Raw genomic sequence first — 15,943 nt, forward strand, 5'->3', positions numbered from 1 at the left:
TGTAATGTTTCTGTTTTTAAAAAAATAACATGTTAGAATGATCTATGTAATTACTCTTTGTAATGATTCTTATTGCTTTTTTTGCAATATATAGATATAATTCGTATAAGTTTTATATGTTGTGCCCCAGATTTCTATGCAATAGTTCAAATATGGTGCAATAAGTGAATTATATAATAAATATAAGGAGTTATCATCCAGTGACCCTTTTACTCCATGTAACATTGCAATTGTTTTAGCTATTTTAGTTTTCACATTGTTTATATGTGGCTTCCAAGATACATTATCATCGATTATAACTCCCAAAAATGTTACCTCTTTTACTCTTGTAATATTAATATCACCTATTTGTAAAAAACTTTTATTATTTGAATTACTTTTACTAAATATTATGAAACATGATTTTTCAGTGTTTAATGAGAGTTTATTTCCATCAAGCCATAATTTTATTTTTTTCATCTCAGTTTGTACTCTTTGTATCATCTGTTTGATATTACGTACTGCATAATAAAAGGTAGTGTCATCTGCAAACAAAATGCATTTTAATATATTTGATATAGAGGCAATATCATTTATATACATAATAAATAGTTTCGGACCCAGTACTGACCCTTGTGGTACCCCACAATTAATATCATGTAGATTTGATTTAATGTCATTTATTTGTACATGTTGTTTCCTGTCATTCAAAGAAGTTGTTAACCATTTTAGAGCCATTGATTTTATACTATATTTACAAAGTTTTTTTAAGAAGAATTTCATGATTTGCTGTATCAACGTCGTCACAACGAGCCGGTAGAGTCAAGCTGGTTCGGTGCCGCCGGGCCAAGCCGGAAAAGCCACCCTGGGCAGTACCGATAGTGCCACGCCGGGTTCGGTGCTGTCCAGGCCGAGCCGGTGGAATTACGCTGGTTCGGTGCCGCCGGGCCAAGCCGGAAAAGCCATGCGGGCAGTACCAATAGTGCCACGCCGGGTTTGGTGCTTTCCCAACGAGCCGGTGAAGTCACGCTGACAACGAGCCGGAAGAGTCACGCTGGTTCGGTGCTGCCAGGCCGAGCCTGTAGGGTCAAGCTGGTTCCGTGCTGCTGGGCCAAGCCGATAGTACCACGCCGGGTTTGGTTAATGAGTCAGTGCTGCACCTGTTAAGGATGAGGATAAAAGTGCTGGTTGTGAAAGGAAGAAGACTTGTCCAAAAGATTGTTCATGCATGCATAATCTATAGAAATGCAAAAGCAAGAGCCTGTCAACAAGTTATGGGAGATTTGCCAACAGAAAGAAGTGAACCAGCGACACACCTTTTCACCTGACCTGACCCAAGCTGACATGCTGAAAAATAAACATAAAAGCTAAAAGAAAGCATTGTTTCAGTCTCTGAGTGAAATCCAGTTTCTCAACTCTGGGTGGATGTTAATCCCTCTCAAGTGGGCAGGCACAAAAGAGTGCATGACTTGACAGGTTTAACGCCCAAAAGGGTCAATTTTCACCTATAGGTTGAAAAACATAGTGACCTTTCATCTCCAGCATAAGTCCACTTTCTATTTGGCCTTCTAAATCCAGTTCTGCTCAGCGCGTGTTGACATTCCATGAAGACAAAACATCCAGACAAACATTCTCTCCCAAGGTTCTTGCACTCACTGTGTGAACGCCAGACGTCAACATTCTTCACTCTGAATACGTGAAGACTCCACGATGTTATAGTTATAAGTTAAATGATCATATATAATGAATGAACAAGATGTTTAAATGAAACATTTGAATAATCTGTGCTTAAAATCAATGAATTTGAAATGAAAATTGTTCTTACAATGATCCATTTATGTCACAAATCCCTATTTGTTTGATTTAACAAGTTAATCATTGTTTACACTCTTACACATTACAATAAGATACATATTAGTTAAAACATCTTTGTATCTGCAAGAAGGTGTGGCTTCTTGTGAGGTCTTCTGCTGTTGTAGCCCGTCCGCCTCAAGGTTGTGCGTGTTGTGGCTTCACAAATGCTTTGCTGCATTCCTCGATTGTAATGAGTGGTTATTCCAGTCAAAGTTGCTCTTCTATCAGCTTGAATCAGTCAGCCCATTCACCTCTGTCCTCTAGCATCAACAAGGCATTTTCGCCCACAGGACTGTCACATACTGGATGTTTTCCCCTTTTCACACCATTCTTTGTAAACCCTAGAAATGGTTGTGCGTAAAAATCCCAGTAACTGAGCAGATTGTGAAATACTCAGACCGGCCCATCTGGCACCAACAACCATGCCGAGCTCAAAATTGCTTAAATCACCTTTCTTTCACATTCTGACATTCACTTTGGAGATCAGGAGATTGTCTTGACCAGGACCACACTCCTAAATACATTGAAGCAACTGCCATGTGATTGGTTGATTAGATAATTGCATTGAGGAGAAGTTGAACAGGTGTTCCTAATAATCCTTCAGGTGAGTGTAGATCTATTAAATATAAAGTAGGTTTTTGAACCAAGCTGTAAACATGTTTATTTCTGCTGTGAAATTGGCATTTTTAACTTGGGAGTCAATGAGGATTTGCTCACTTCTGGTGTCAGCCCTAGAGGATGAAGAAGGAACTGCAGTTTTTGCCACTTCTGTGTTGGCATCATAAAATTCCCCAGCCTGGCCTGCCAGACTCCTCCTCTGTTTAATTCTGCACAGAGAAAGGGTCTGGAAACTCTCATATTCAAACAACCCCACCCTGTGAGAATTCTAACCGAGCCAATCAGCGCTGAGTAGCATATATCACACACCACAACGCCGAGTTTGTCGAACATGGCGACTGAAGCAGAGTTCGCTGCAGCTCTTTGCTCTGGTCTAAATGACTTGGACACGTCTTTAAAACAAGTAAAAGCGCTAAAAGCCTTTCTTCTAAAGAAACATATTTTATTCTAGTGAAAATATAAGGAATTAATACATAATATAAAAAAGGATTTAATAAAACTAAAAACATGGATGGATATAAATAAACTATCCCTGAGTTTAGATAAAACTAAATTAATGTTCTTTGGAAATTATATAGGGAATTAGAGGTAGTGTTGAAAATTAATTTCTTAGGAATATTTATTGGCAGTAAACTAAGCTGGAAACTGCATATCTGACAAATACACTTTAAAATTTCAAAAAGTGTTTCAATTATCAATAGAAAAAAATGCATTTTACAATACAGTATGTATGTTGTATTTCTCATTGGTATTGCCTTACCTAACGTACTGTATAGAGGTGTGGGGCAATAACTATAAAAGTTCATTGACCCTTTGATGCATGAATTATGAAATCTTCAACCATGATTTTTTTAACAATTTTTTTCTTTCATCTTTAGGTGTGAATGAAACAAATTTCAACAAATAATTTTTTGTAACATTTAATAATTTACAAATCATTTATTTCATGTCCACCTCAGTGGACAGTGTGCATTCTGAACATGAAATATGTTGGCTTAACTTACTGAAGTCCAAATGGAGGGGCTCAAATGCAATAAAGTCTTCAACAGCTGTGCTTAATAGCCAAAAAAAAAATTACCATTTTGAGTACCTGTCCACTGTAGTGACAATTATGGATCAAAGGGTTTAATTCCCTCTTCATACTCCAAAAACATGCAGTAAGAATTATTCATAAGGCAAGATTTAATGATCACACAAATAACTTATTTCTGCATTCCTAACTTTTACAATTCTTTAATTTGGTGGACTTTTACACTGCACAATTATCATACAAAGCCAGTAAAGATACACTTCCTATAAATATTCAGAAGCTCTTTTCACAGAGAGAAGGGAGCTACAATTTCAGAGGGGGCAACTTTAAAGTTCAGGCCGTAAAAACTACAAGAAAAAGTCTGTGTGTGTCCATATGTGGAATCAAACTTTGGAACTGACTGGGGCTACAGCTCAAGCGATGTCCAAATATGTATACATTTAAACTCAAATACGAGGAAATTGTTTTGTTACAGTATAACAGTGAGAAAGCTGGTGTTTGATTGCTATTGATTGTTATGGATTTAACATATTGTGTACAATGTCTCCAGGATTAATACTGATGCTGTTGTAACTGTCATCATTTTTATAATATATCAAGTTGTGTATAGGAGTGTAAGCTTAATTCATTATAGTGTTGATACGGTGTTGACTGAAGTAATATTGAGATAACTATGCTGAATATAATGTGGGGGTGGTATTAAATAAGTTAATCTTCCTCCCACTCCTTGTCCAGCAATGCCTGTGTGCATGACTGTTTCTTTTATTTGAGTTCAGTTTAGGTTTGTCTGTATGACGTACATGGTTGCTATGTATAATATATACTGTATGAATATACATTATATTTTTTAATTTTCTTTTTTTTGTGTCTCAAAATAAGCTAATAATAAGAAAATAATAATAATTGTTACACTGTTGAAATTATGGGCCAACTCATCTCCCGTGCAACACATTTATTTATGTAAAGAATGAGTCTTTTACATCTTATTTATGAACCATAAAATATGAGAATCCATAGAATTATGAAATATCAATCTGATGGAACTTTGACTATTTTTACTAGAAGATCGGAACTTTGTATTGCAGGGATTAAGCGACACTTCGTATTCACTCCAAGGAAAGAGAGAGTCAGGTTTAAACTAGTTAAGAAATGTATTTCTACACAATTTAAACAAGACTAACTTAAACACTCTGTGTACCGATGGACTACGGTCACGGCCAGATTAACACTTTGTTGTACCCTGGGCAACAATATTCAAGGGCCCCATCATCACGACCCAAGGATCACCATAATATGGTCACATACAGAATATTTTACTGTACTATGCAGTAAATATACTCAATACTTGAATGCCTGACATCACGTAACCCGCTCAGGGTAACCTTTGACCCACCTCATGTGGACTGACCAATGAGGAGGGGGTCTTAACTTGAGGCCCTCTCTTCATTGGTCAGTCTGCATGAGACTGACTCTCAACTGACGTTCAAAATCATAGGCAGCGAAGCGTCTCTGTGCAGCGCAAAAGCCCGGGTAGACAGTTTGTTTAATATAGGGTGATCATATTTCCATTTCCAAAAAAGAGGACAAGGGATCTGTGCCTATGACGTCACCAGTGGCGGCTGGCCAGTAGAGGGCGATAGGGCACCGCCCTCCCAGTTTCCCCACTGTTTTTAATTTTTATTTAAAAAAATAAATAAATAAAATTAATAATCACATATTCTAAGTTAATTGTGTGTTTTGTAACAAAAATAAATCATATATATATATATATATATCAATATATTGGTCTCTGCCGGTCTCTGCCGATCTCTGCCGAGCGGTGGAGGCTGTGTGCTGTTTTTCAATCGCCCAAACAGGACGAGACCAGCTGTCCAATTGCTGACAAGAAAATCAAAGGGTAGGAATGGGAATGTATCCAATCAGTGTCGACGTTGTTTCAGAACGTTTCAGAAGCATGATGGGCGATAGAGCTACCGCCAAGGCTTTTGTTGGTGTTCGGTAGAACTCGGAGAGTCTCGACTCCAGCACGTTTTTGGTCGTGACTCGTGACGCATATGGAGCAGACGCAGACATGGACGCCAGTGAGCCTACAACCAGGATACCGGATCTCAGCAGCCACTGAATTCAGTTCGGTCTCTTCTCCAGTATCCGTTCGAGAGGAGAACTATGGTGGAAAAACTTAATGTCAAAGAGCTTGGACCAGATCAGCCCGACGTAAAGATAAGCCAGCAGGACAAGGAGAAGGGTAAACTGTACACACGACGCTTCTCCCAAAATTGGTACACCAGGAAGCAGTGGCTAGCTGGATGCAATCACGCTAATGCGTTATTTTGCTTTCTGTGTTTGTTATTCAATGTCTCATTGGGGACTCCATTCATTCTCTGACTGAGGAATGCAGCGCATCAGTGCAGCAGCCAACAAAGAAACGGAGGACGTTTGGACAAGGAGAACAGCAGCTGGGTGCAGAGGTAAGCTGTACATTACATTTCTGTAAACAAGACAATCAGAATCAGAAATCCTTGGTTGTCCCACAAACCGGGACATTTGTTTAATAACATGTACATTGTTTAATGTGCAATAACTGTAAAAACTAATTTCAACACACATACCTATTATACATATTTAATCATGTAAATGTGTATTTCAAGTAAATTTGTACATACATCAATCTGATTCCATTTTACTTGTTACACTTCTGCTGCAGCAAACAAATTTCCCAGCTTTTGGGACAATAAAACATTTCTGATTTGTCCCAAAAAGTGGGAAATATGACATTTGTAAGAGGATACTGATGACATTATTTCCTATGAAAGTGTTTCCACTTTCCATAAGTCCTAACAGTGTAAATTTCTGGCATTTTGTCTAAGTAGTGTTTACTACCATTACTGTAACAGTGACCTGCTCATAATTTTTCGTGTTCACTCAAATGTTGAAATTAAACAAAATGTTTTTGTTACTTGCCTCTTGCATTGCCTATTTACCATTTATGGTCATGTTATTTTATGTGCAATTTAATGCAGTATTTTTCAACCTTGGTCCGCAAGGCAGTTTGCCAATAGTCAGACACACCTGGATTAATCAGTTTGTCCAATGATGTAAGACAGGAAATAAAAGAGCTGTGCTTAATTCAGGAAATAGTGAAGTTGTGCACAAAGCTCAGAAAGCACAAGTTTGTTTAAACAAAAAAATAGCACAGCCCCACCAAAAATATTTTTCACCAGCCGCCACTGGACGTCACACTATGGCAACGCCACACAAACCACGTTGGGACCCATTTTTTTGTAAGAACTAAATTAATATCAGATTCTGCCAATAAAAGGGCTCTAAAACAATTCATATGTAAATATTTAGCATATTTATTGCTTAATCTCATTTTTCTGCTTTAGTGCTGCAACAAGGTTTTATTAATAATAAATTATTATACCTTTTGTTTTACTGCAGCATCGGTACAATTCCTGTGCAAAGATTATTAAGGATGCTTATTTAAGCTGTGAAATTAGACGATAGGATCAATGAAAAAATAAGTTGAAACTTTCAGAGAATCCACAAATAGTGGCTTTCAAATGGTTTTGTTACTTTTTGCAAGTTTAGAAAAGAAGCAGATGAGACAGCATGTCTGATAATTTAGTTTTTCATCTGATAACATGTCAGCGATGTCTGAGGAGCTTTCATAAACACTGTATAACTAATACTCCTGGAGAGGGTATGGATTACACAGAGGCTTCTGGGGAGCCCAGTTGAAGGTGATCTGAATTGTATCAGATGTATAAATATGACATGTGTATAACTTACTGTTTTATACAGGTAAAAACGTGTAGTGGAGATAAATCTACCTACATTTTACTTTTCAACACGTTGTTTTGTTTTCTTGTTTTTATTTAACTATTTCCTGTCCTGTCTGTCTCTCATCTTCCTGCATCTCCTCTAAACTCTCCAGAAAAACCGCTGCCTGGATTCTTACTTTTTCACCTCATCAGTTCCTTCTGAGCAGATCAAAGATCTCCTGACCGCAAAGCGGAGTGCGCATTTCGATGCTGCGTCAGTGAGGTGAAATCTCCGCAGTGCAGGTGATGAGCTCCGCAGTAGCAGAGCGCTTCAGGCACAAATGAGACAGAAAGTAGAGAACATGTGCGGACATGAACGATCGTGTGCTAATTATAGTTTTTTGGTTGTGCCACTTTGAGAATGGACCGTGCGCTGGACCCAGCAGCCTGGATCGCTGCGCAACAACGAACAGCGCTGTGCCGCTCTGCTGAAAAGAGTCCATAAATGATGTAATATAGGTAGAAAACTTTTTTCCGGCTCCCCTGGATGTGTAGGATATCCAGCTCCCCCATAATTCGATCCCTGCTCCTGGATGAAAAGCCGGAAATTTTCATCAATACAAGAACCCCCAGTCCAGACGCCCCGGACAGAGAGTGAAAAGCGGACATGTCCGGGGAAAACTGGACATATGGTCACCGTAGTTTAACATAAAGCAGGAGATTACAGATACAGTATTTTGCTCGTGCCCTTGCTGCCCTGGTCCCTTTAGAGTTTGTGGGCCCTGGGCAAGTGCCCAGTTGCCCATATGGTTAATCCGGCCTTGACTACGGTGGAGTGAGACGTGAAATGATGGTGGTGTGTGTGTGTGTTATTATCAGAACCAGCGGATCCAGAGAAGCAGTTAGTTCTGAGTGGGAGTGAATGTTTCACTCTAAACTTTAGTAGATTTATAACACACATGAAACGCCATCTGTTGGTCTACATACCCAGGGGAAGCCTTCGTTCAGATCCAGAATGCCGAGGTCCTCGTGGACCCTCTTTGGTACCGAAGCCGGTAGAAAAGCAGCGGTGCCGACCAATCTAGTCTTCGAATGCTTCCAGGTCACGACAGGTTATCACTGGCGTCTCCGAGACCCTGAAGGGGTCGTGAGGTTCAGCTTTTATTCTGAAGGAACCGTTGCGGTCAGGTGTAACTTGCAACAGATTTTATCTAGCTTGTCTGAGGTTCTTAATGGCTGAAGAGGGAGTCTGGATGGCCTGTCCGAGACTCCTCTCGAATGCTTGAACTAAAGAAAAGGTGGCGTGGGACAGTTTTCATAATTGTCGTATTTTGGTTTACTGGCGAATCAGAATTTGACATGCCAAAAGAGAGACACATTTGTACTTTAAACAGTATCAAATACAGAAATGTTTCTTCTTATACCTGATCTTTTCTCACATTTGATATTTAGTGTTTATCCACATGCATCACTCATACACCTTAACAGGAACCAAACAATTGTTCTTGCTGTGTAAACAAATATAATGACCTTACTTTCAGTTTTATAGTGCTTTTAAACTACTGTTTTTAACCATTTTGCATCCTATTTATTCATTACTGTTATGAACTGTATTTATCTATTTAAATCAACTTTGTTAAATGCATTTTCAACCCATTTCCATCCTATTTAGGCTTACTGAGACACACAAAACATTGTATATTTCTCCAGACTTTTCCTGAAAACACACAGTCCAGTTTTGTTCTACAGACAACTTAATGTATGGTACAAAATCCCATTAAAACATAAAATACAGGATTAGCACCTTCCTAGAACTCCTCCATGTGCTACCTAGCTCACCCTGATTCTGGTTTTAGCTTAGCATTACAGCTTACACCAACCGCTCTTAATAATGCACTTATAATCCAGTCCATATGGGCTCTAGCCACACACTAGTGTTTACTGCGGTCCTGAACATTTTCCCGTGACTCACGTACCTCATTTCTACCTCTAAACCTATTAACCCGTTCTGAGTTTTCCCGCTCCGGACTACATTTTATTCCCACGAAAAGGAAAAATACTTTTACAGACACCTAGAGGACGTTTTTACGGTTCATCTTAGCAAAAGTTACTCTCTATCACTAATGTTTACTATTGCTCCTTTACAGTTTATAACCCAGCTTACCTGCAGAAACAGAGGACAACAAAGTTAACCGGAGCTACTCGGTGCGCAGCAGGAGATTCCGGTGCACCACCTTTTCTCTTCCTTGGCCATTTTTCAGGACTGATTCGTCATCTGTTTTTCTCTCCTTCACCTTGCAAACTTGGCTCTCCCAGTAGGATTGGAGTTTTGCTGGTCCACCTCTCGTTTTGAGATTCCGGAGGAGAACTCTGTCATCAGGCTGATGGTCTCTTCCTTTAACTCTCCTGTCAAAGTATGCTTTCCCTCGAGCAGCTTCCTTCATAGCTGTGTGAGAAGCAACTGTGTAGGCCTCCTGCATTCTCTTTTTCCACTTGCTAACATAGTCCTTGTAGTCCACGTGAGCTTCATCGTTTTTAAGGTCGAAGAGCAGGTCGACGGGCAAATGTGGAGAATACCCAAAGATGAGGTAATATGGGGCAAAGCCTGTTGCCTCGCTCTTTGTACAGTTGTATGCATGAACAACTTTAGTCAGTGACCCATTCCAATCATCCTTATCCTTGTCCTCCATGGTCCACAGCATGGACAGCAGGGTTCGGTTGAATCTGTCCACCTGTCCATTGCCCTGTGGGTGGTATGGTGTTGTGTGGGAACCCTGGATCCCTGAGAGTTCTTTTAATCTTGTCATGAGCTTGGCATAGGCTTGGGCAAACCTTGTGAAATGATCCATGATCACCAATATGTACTGATAGCCATGCTTACACTTTTCTAAGAGAAGAAAGTCTATGGAACCCAGCTGGAATGGGTAAGTGGACTGGGTCTAGGGTCAGAGGTGCGCAGCTCCGCTTGTGTGGCTTCTTCTTCCTTAGACACTCACATTCTTCTGTAACTGTGTGCATTTTCTGTTATTTTTAAAGAAGGAGTCGAAGACGGAGTTCTCAGCCAGACAGCGTGGTCTTTTTATTTATTCATCTGCTCACAGCTTTCAGGACAGCCAAAAGACCAAAGACCAAGTGTGGAGTCCTAAATTTATACTGATCCCTGGCGTTACTCCCACAGTCCTTTGACTTTGGACAGAGGTTGGGGTGTTTTCACTTCCCAATATGGTCAACGCGCCCTCCAGCCCAGAGGTCGACGCGCCCTGTTATCTCTATTTTATCTCTATTACCCAATACAGTCCGAGAACTCAAGGTTTATTGGAAGTTACATAAGTTGGACTGGAAAACAGGATGGTGAACTTTTGGCCCACAATGATGAAAAACAGCATGTTGAACCTCACGTACACAGCTTTTGGCTCCTACAGATCCCCCCCATGGGGGTGTACACCCCCATAAACAAGCTGGCTAAATAACACATGATATAACAGAATACATATAACATAAATGAATATCATCATACACCAGTAAATGGTTGTTAAGTGACTAAATGTCAAACACCATGCAATCTCTAACCAAACTACATAGGAAAATATGTAATGACGAAATAACTATAAACCAACACCGGGATGAGTACACAGACACGAAGCAGGTAATAGCTGAAAGATACAACATGGAATGAGACGTCTGTAACCAATTCATCAATACATCAAAATGCATGCACACTGAAACAGCTTTTGGCACAGCAGGGTTCGGTTGAATCTCTCCACCTGTCCATTGCCCTGTGGGTGGTATGGTGTTGTGTGGGAACCCTGGATCCCTGAGAGTTCTTTTAATCTTGTCATGAGCTTGACATAGGCCTGGGCAAACCTTGTGAAATGATCCATGATCACCAATATGTACTGATAGCCATGCTTACACTTTTCTAAGAGAAGAAAGTCTATGGAACCCAGCTGGAATGGGTAAGTGGACTGGGTCGAGGTCAGAGGTGCGCAGCTCCGCTTGTGTGGCTTCTTCTTCCTTAGACACTCACATTCTTCTGTAACTGTGTGCATTTTCTGTTATTTTTAAAGAAGGAGTCGAAGACGGAGTTCTCAGCCAGACAGCGTGGTCTTTTTATTTATTCATCTGCTTCCTGAGCTCTGCGGATCTGGTCTGGTGTAAGAGGCTGGGCAGTGTCAGAGTCTTTAATCAGTTTAAGAGCACTAACCTGGATAACTCCAACTCCATGACATGGGTCTCTCCGCTCTATCGTTACTGACTCCATGGAGGCACTTATGACTTCCTGTCCAACTTCCGCTGTACAGCTCTCCATGTAGCTGTCGATGTCCAGCGGCATTCGTGACAGGCCATCAGCGTCGGCGTGGGTCTTTCCTGGACGTTAACGGATGGTGAAGTTGTAGCTGGCCAGCTCGGTAACCCATCTGTGACCTGTGGCATTGAGCTTTGCGGTAGTGAGCACATATGTTAGTGGGTTGTTATCTGTGTACACAGTGAACGATGGGGCATGGTACAGATAATCCCGAAAACGTTCACAAATGGCCCACTTCATTGCCAGAAACTCCAGTTTGCCAGAGTGCAGGTGGTACTTTTTCTCTGCTGGACTCAGGGGGCGGGAACCATATGCTATGACTCATCTTGCCCTGCTGCCGCTGATATAGAACAGTACCTAGACCAACTTGTGATGCATCACAGTGTAACACAAAGGGTTCAGTGAAGTCGGGATAACCAAGGACAGGAGGTCTGGTTAGAACATCCACAAGCTGGTCTAATGTTGATTGGTGAGAGCTAGTCCACTGAATGGGCTTGCGAGATGGTAAGTGGCCTTTACTTTTCTTTAACCCTTTGTTTGGCTGGTCTGCTGAAACTGGGACAGACTTTTCAGTAGGCGGAGGATTAAGCAGGCAATAGAGTGGGTGGGCTACACAGGAGAAGTTGGGGATAAATGGCCTATGATAAGAGAGGAAACCAAGAATTTGATGTACCTCTCCCACCGTTGCAGGTGTTTTCTCCTTTATGGCCATAATTGGAGCCAACTCTGCTGGATCCATAGTGTAGCCTTCGCCTGTCACCAGCTTGCCCAGAAACCTGATACTGCATTTAAACAGTTCACATTTCTTAGGGGTTAGTTTAACACTGTGCTCTTTGTAACACTGGAGGACAAGGTGGGTGTGTTCTGGGTGTTCATCAAAGTTCCTGCTGTGTACCAGGTTGTCGTCCAGGTACGGGAGGCAAATGGTATCTCTGAGGCCTGCCAGACAGTGTTCCATACTCCTCTGGAATTCTGTAGGCGCAGAGCTCAGGCCAAAAGGAATGCATGTCCACTGGTAGAGCCCCCAAGGGGTGAAGAAGGCGGTGAAAGTTTGGCTTTCTTCATCCAAGAATCCTTGGTGGTACGCCTTACCCTGGTCTAGAACTGAAAACCATGAGCTTCCACCCAGTGCATCTAACATGTCCTGAGTTCTTGGTATTGGATGGCGGTCTGGGACAGATTTGCCATTGAGCTCTCTAAAATCACAACAAAGACGAAGAGAACCATCTTTCTTGCGGATGCACACCACGGGAGATGACTAGGGTGATTGTGATGGTGTTATCCAACTTTTGTTGAGCAGTTCTTGCAAAAACTCTTGTACTTCGTTGTGAAGAAGTTTTGGTACCGACATGTAGATCTTTTTAACAGGATTCTTGACATGAAGGGTAATATGCATTTTTAGGAAAGGAATGCAGCCCACATTGTCATCACTGTCAAATGCAAATGCCTCACATTCCTCTCACAGCATCTTCCTCACAGCTGCTTGTTGACTTTCGGTCAAGTGTTGGAGGTCCACTGGTGGATCACATGACTTTGGTCTCTGTTGCTGAGCTTCTTGTGTCAGTCACTTAAGATTGAGCGACTTTGACACTGCATCCTTCTTCTTCTTGAGTCAGCTACTTTTGTCTGCATCCCTGCAGCATAAACAGTCTTTATTGGCTCAAGATGTCCAAGCACTTTACAGCTGTCTAGCAGAATGGTGTGGCCTGTGGTGTTAACAACTGGAATGGGTACGTACGGCACTTTTCTGTTTGGGATCTGCACCAGTGCATCACTGAACACTACGCCCTGTGTTGGTGGGTCAGCAACATTAGATTGAAAGAGCATGTCCTGTCCCCGAGCATGTGGACTAATGTGTGCCCGTACATGAACTGTGGTGACTTGATTCACTGCAGAGGTTCCAGTGGAGCATTCCTAGACCAAACTTTGCAAAGCAAGAATTTGGTCTAGTTCACTAGGCTACTACTTAAGCATATGGGTTTAAAATACTTAATAGCTTATCATGGCCTGTAGACAAAGGTCTAAAATTAGGACAGAGTAATACAAAATGCATACTTGATAAAAAAAACAATATAAAACGAACCACTTGAGTCTATCACCTTATTGGATAGGATATGAACCTTTTAATAATTTTATTAACTAATTTCCATTTTATTAAACTGCACTAGTTCCCATGAGAACAAGGCCCCTGGTCGGGGCTCTTTGTGGACAAATTAGTTATTTAGTCGCTCCCCACCACCACTATTTTACAAAGATGCAAAAAATAAAAAACGAGTGAGTTTATCTGATGGCATACAGACTTCTGGAGAATAACATCAAGCACTATCAACCAACTCACTGAGCTGCAGTATTTCTGTGGTCAGGTCTCTCTCCGAGTCCGCTCCACAAGCGGTCAGCCCACACAGCAGCCAGGCGCCGAAGCGGTCAGAGATGCGCCGGGCTGACCGCTGGCGAGAACCGGGTGGAAGAATGGAACACAGAAGTGTCCCTCTAAGAGCTCAGTCACATTTCAACCCATTTTTATGTTAAATGCACTGGGTTTTACCTTGGTGTTACCCATCGACATATACCCTATTAATTATTTTACCATATATTACATCTAAATTTCATGGTTAAACAGTACATGTTAAAATGATAGTTAGCTAGCTACTTTGATAAGCTCAGCTAGTCAGTGGCGGCTGGTGAAAAATATTTTTGGTGGGGCTGTGCTATTTTTTATTTTAAACAAACTTGTGCTTTCTGAGCTTTGTGCACAACTCCACTATTTCCTGAATTAAGCACAGCTCTTTTATTTCCTGTCTTACATCACTGGACAAACTGATTAATCCAGGTGTGTCTGACTTTTGGCACGCTGCCTTGCAGACCAAGGTTGAAAAATACTGCATTAAATTGCACATAAAATAACATGATCATAAATGGTAAATAGGCAATGCAAGAGGCAAGTAACAAAAACATTTTGTTTAATTTCAACATTTGAGTGAACACGAAAAATTATGAGCTGGTCACTGTTACAGTAATGGTAGTAAACACTGCTTACACCAGGGGTGTCAAACTCATTTCAGCTCAGGGGCCACATTGAGGGAAATCTAGTCCCAAGTGGGCCGGACCGGTAAATTAAATAGAAAACTTCAGATTGTTTTCTTTGTTTTAATACAATCAATATAAAACAAGGCTGGAGCCTGAGGACAGTGTAGTACAAGTACAACACCTGAAGTGTACTTGAAAATTAGAAAAACATAAAAAAAATCAATTAAAAAAAACATTCCTTAGTGATTCAAAGAGCTTACATATCACATGGCTAGATCAGTTTCATGCAACGCTTAAAGTATATTTGACTCATATTACTTAAAGGCACAGTCCGCAGGATGACGCAGTCAGGGTGAGGAGGAGGAGATTTTTAAATTCGAACGGCTGTTGCTCACTCCCCCGCCCTTCCTGAAAGAGCCGAAAGCCACGCCTCCCAATGTGCACGCGCAGGAAAAGCAGAGTCAACATCGGAGCATTGCTTCTTGTAATAGAGCTGAGCTAGTGTTAGCAATGGAGTTATCTGAGGTAAGAAAGTTGTATTTAACCAGCACATTAAACACTTACTGTTTACAAAAGGCATTTTATAAAGAATATCTATAAATATATTTATATTTTAAAATACCAGTAACAGTTGGCAATCTATATTGTAAATAAAATTAATCCTATCAAATTGTTAGCATTTTATTACAAGTAACTAGCTTATTTTTAATTGCTTTGCCATTCAAGATGGGATGAATATATCAAAGCATATAAATAATTTATGTGGAAATCATGAACAAACACTGCATTCTGTGTAGTCCTCCTATAATCATGGTTGTTTTCATAGGGTTTCTGTTTATTGTTGGTTTAGCCCAAATTTTGACTAGATGTAAACCTGATCTGAGTCAAAATTGATTAATATGCAAGAGTACTTTTTATATTAGTATAATTTTTTTTATTCTAATACAATTTAGAGTTCAGTGATTGAGGAATCCTCTGAGGAAGAGTTTGAACCTCCTATTGCATCCTCAAGACGTGGTGCAAAAAGGAGATGCCCACCATCATCTCAAAGCCATGGTGCATCCAGAGGCCGTGGTGTGTCTAGAGGCTGCGGTGCATCCAGAGGCCGAAGAAGTGTGAGACACTCAGCTGTGGACCTTGGAGATGAAGATCTCTCTCGAGTTTGTCTTTGTTCCGAGCGAATAGACTTTGAACGTGTAAGCATAACTGTTGCTGTAGCATCTCTTTCCACTTTTGTAGCAACACATACAGAACCTGAACCCTCAGCAGGCTATTGACATCCTTACCATGGTGCTGGACAGACACTGGTGTTCTCTTTGATGTACTTGCCCTCTCTGGTCCACCTGCCACAACACCTCCAACACC

General features: G+C 40.8%; 1 protein-coding gene across 1 annotated transcript in view; it reads right to left on the bottom strand.

The window, feature by feature from the left end:
• Positions 1 to 10,373, bottom strand: part of LOC107373083 (angiotensin-converting enzyme-like) — a 74,262-nt gene extending 63,889 nt beyond the window's left edge. Inside the window, exon 1 of the mRNA XM_054749097.2 lies at positions 9,410 to 10,373. The gene's annotated coding sequence lies outside the window, so the exon portion shown is untranslated. The remainder of the gene's footprint in view (positions 1 to 9,409) is intronic.
• Positions 10,374 to 15,943: the final 5,570 nt, after the last annotated feature.

The sequence above is a fragment of the Nothobranchius furzeri genome, chromosome 16, assembly GCF_043380555.1.
Source record: "Nothobranchius furzeri strain GRZ-AD chromosome 16, NfurGRZ-RIMD1, whole genome shotgun sequence".
NCBI lineage: Eukaryota > Metazoa > Chordata > Actinopteri > Cyprinodontiformes > Nothobranchiidae > Nothobranchius > Nothobranchius furzeri.